The sequence below is a fragment of the Nilaparvata lugens genome, chromosome 12 (genome assembly GCF_014356525.2).
Source record: "Nilaparvata lugens isolate BPH chromosome 12, ASM1435652v1, whole genome shotgun sequence".
Lineage (NCBI taxonomy): Eukaryota > Metazoa > Arthropoda > Insecta > Hemiptera > Delphacidae > Nilaparvata > Nilaparvata lugens.
In genome coordinates this window covers 25,460,422-25,464,371 of record NC_052515.1, presented here as the reverse complement: position 1 = coordinate 25,464,371, position 3,950 = coordinate 25,460,422, and the positions used below count along the sequence as shown (strand labels likewise).

The 3,950-nt window shown below is 33.2% G+C and overlaps 1 long non-coding RNA gene across 1 annotated transcript; it reads right to left on the bottom strand.

Annotated features, from left to right (window-relative positions):
* Window positions 1-1,480: 1,480 nt before the first annotated feature.
* On the bottom strand, window positions 1,481-3,446 carry LOC111050587. Its single transcript, XR_005572669.1, has 2 exons — window positions 3,358-3,446; window positions 1,481-1,818 (listed from the first exon to the last, which is right to left on the bottom strand). It is a non-coding gene; the product is annotated as an uncharacterized LOC111050587 (long non-coding RNA).
* Between the last annotated feature and the right edge of the window lie 504 nt (window positions 3,447-3,950).

The window sequence follows — 3,950 nt, the reverse complement described above, 5'->3', positions numbered from 1 at the left end:
TCAGAGTCTGTCTATAATTATTGTCCATCTTCTCCTGTCTCTAGCTTCGATCCTGTCTATAGAATAGAATTATATTAACCTTTAAAATTGAAAAAAAGAATACAAATTGTAATGTAACTACAATAAGTTTCAATTCGTATTACAATTTGTATTCTTGTTTTTTAATATTTTTTCAATTTTAAAGGGTACTATAATTCTATTTTATAAATACAAGTATGTAGCCCTGAATTCGTACACTTTAAAAAAAAAACTAGTATATTTGGCGGGGAAATATCTCGTCAAAGGAAATAGTTGTACCAGCTCTATTCGCTCAAAGGGTCTACTTTCGTTCACGCACGTGCTAGAAAGACTTATTTATCAATTTGCAGATAACCTGTGCTCCGCAAGGGTCTAATTAAGAACATGACAAACTTAGAACTGGACCTACTGAGATCTTGAAGGATTCGAAATAGACATACAACCATCCTCGGTAAATGAAGAACCTAGATGCGAAATTTCAAGTTAATCAGTCCAGTAGTTTAGGCGTGATGATGCGTCATTCCTGAATTTCCTATCCCGTACGTGTATAAGCCAATTCTTCCCTTGATTATAATTATCCTTGAAATGAAAAATTTCTAAAAACCTTGTATATACTTCGACGCGCAATTAAAAAAGGAACATACCTGTCAAATTTCATAAAAATCTATTACCGCGTTTCGCCGTAAATGCGCAACATATAAACATTTGAACATTAAGAGAAATGCCAAACCGTCGACTTAAATCTTAAACCTCACTTCGCTCGGTCACTTATTATATTTATAATTAAAATATTATCATTATTATCAAAAATATTCATCAATTATCAAAATAATATTATTGAGGTTAAGTGGTATCAGGTAGAAAGCAATATAGAAACAGATGTTCCTTTTTTAATTTCGACCATATAATTTGGTGATTTTTTAATGAAATCGAATGTACCATTAATGAAATTTAAACATTAATTCTGAAAAATCTAGAAGGGAAATTAAAATTTGGATTTCCAGGTGTACGAGATTGATATTTTTAGAATCTATGTGCAAAATTTGGAGATCTAAATCATTCCCGTTTTTCCGGTATGCAATCCACAAGTTGACATGTTTTGATGCGAACAAACGAACAAACGAACAAACGAACAAACATCACCCTACTCTCTCTTATTATAATATAGATACAAATAAAATGCAACTGAAAACAACAGTCGTTCGCCCAAGACTGCTCTTAACCTCAATTTTGAATGCACAGTCTATAGGTTATGAAAAAATGATAACTTAATTCACACACTATTTTTATTTGAAGTTGATTCATGAAAGCAATCCGAAGTTATCTTAGAACATACAGAAAAAACCACCCATCATCTAAGAAATTGATCTTTGATGCATCCTGAAATTCATCTCTGCCTGGATGTTCTTCTTCAAGATTATCATCTAACAGGAATTCCAAGAAATGAATAACGACAGTTATATAAATTTTACAATTTGCTATTTATTGTTGTACAGAGTTTCATATTTCTTATCATAATTTATGGGAACGAATTAAGGTGTTTTAAAAATCCTCCAGGATTGAGAAATAGAGTTGATAGTATAAGATTTCATTCCTTGTAGGAAAAGAATGTTGAGAAGAAGTCGGTGTGGAGGGGGTATCATTATCACTTTCCACAAGAGAATGTTTCCTTCAAGACTGGAGAGCTGTCTATTATCGATTACAATCATAGAATACGTCCCCATCATCATCAGCAGCATCATTCTGACTCCCTTCACTGAACGATACTAGCAGAGCGAGCATCATTAGTAACCCAAATATCTGGAAAATTGAAAGTTCAATATAGGAGAAGATTGAAAGGTACAGTTATTATATCATAAGAATTGAGCTTATGTTAGGTGATCATCCACTACCAAACTTCTTCTAAACAAAAAATAAATGATAATTTCTGCAACAGAGAGTGCTTTTCTAGCATTATCGATTTCGCAGGAAAAATACATAACAGTAAATATCATATCATATTCTATTGAGAAAGAATACATTTATTCTCAAGCCAATCTATAATTTGTTAGAGGAAGGAATTGGCCTATACACGAACGGGATAGGAAATTCACGAATGACGCATCATCACGTCTGAACTGCTGGACTGATTAACTTGAAATTTTGCTTATAGATTCTTAATTTACCGAGAATGTTTAAAGAACTATTTGGAACTGTTCAAGATTTCATTAGGTCAAGTTTTTAGTTTGTCAAGTTTTCAATTAGACCCTTGCGGAGCACAGTAGTCTAAAATAGTTTAATGTTTACTGAGTACTCATAGAATAATGTAAAATCGAACAAATTGAGTGTGTTTTCACGCACAGTTTTTATCTTCTCAGAAAACCAGTTGGTACAAATCCAAAATCATTTGATCAGTTACTATCAATAATCCTTGACTAGCCGGCAGGCTCGTTTCGCTTGCTTCGCTTTTTGGACCCCCGGCTGTATCATTCACAACTGATAACAGCAGACTCGCTTCGCTCGCCTGCATTCTTCATTCTAGCTTGCTTCCTTCCTTCAAATAGACAAATACGGACTTTTAAGCTCTATCCAGATAAATTAAACAATTTTATCCGCCGATTTTGAGCGGTTCAAAACTCCTCCAATACAACATTCCTAAATCCCAGCTGAGCATGTGTACCAAAAGAGCTACGTGATCCATAGAGCTGTTTTAGATGTAGAATATATCAAATAGTGCAACGATATCGACCTCTTTGAACACGCTCAATCAGCTCACCAATACTTTGAGATTCTAGCACATCTTGTTTTTCGAATTGATAGCTCTTTGCTTGTTTATTAATGAAAATCTCTTGACTTCAAAAATGGAAAAATCTAGGCGAATAAGAAATCAATATCGGGGGACCGAGCTTCGTTCTGGAGTACAGCAAAATTATTTCTAACGAAAGAGATCATTATTATTCATGTTGATTATGTCGATTAATTACTTGCCGTATGATAATAAATAAATATTTCTCGTTAGAGCAGCTTATTGAATGCGATAGTTCAACAGCTGAGGCATCATTTTGTCTCACTCCCAAACACGCACTGACTCACTTCCGACGACGATATTTTCAGCTGTTTTTTCAAGGATGAATTATTTTTTCAAAGTCCTTCAGTCAGTTATCCCAGGAGTAAGACCTAGCGTAATCGAATTTTTTTTATTAAACTTACTTTGTTCCAAATTTCGTGAGAATCGTTTGAGCCGATTTCGGATCCGGTGACATAAAGACATATAAACATATACACAAAGACATTTCAACAGATATTGCTAGCTCAATAGTATAGGATTATTTGACAATAGTGAAGAATATTTTTACTCACCGCCTTTTTGCAAAGAGGAAAATCCATTTTGAAGATTTTTCTACTAAATAATCTCGTAGTTTTCAGTGCTATTTATACCTCGACACAGGTGTCAGTAAACTGCGCATTTCAAAATTCAAATACAATAAAAGTTACGTTTTTTATTGGTTTATTGGATTGATTGCTATTCATGAGTCAACAGACGTCATTCGCATTGATGTATGAATGTCGATCAACATCTACTAAAAATTAATGTACTTTTTAAATTAATTTTTTCTATTTTTAAATGATATCTTCAACGAATTTATCCATCTACCAATTTAAATATAATATCAGTTGGAAAATAATATCATAGTACCCTTTCAAACAAAAGCTTTCTTATATTGAATACAGAAAAATAGTTTTGGATGCTCATTCCATTAATGAAATACGTTATTGGACTAGTGATCCCCGGAGTTAGACAACTCGCTCAAGAGCTGTTGTATTGTAATCTTTAAAACCTGCAACTTTCAATTATAGTTTGTACCATCAGAGATGGCAAAAATTTTGGAAACAGCTAAATCGGATTTCTTCTACAAGAATAAAATTGACAGCAGGTTTCATTGGGTTCCCTA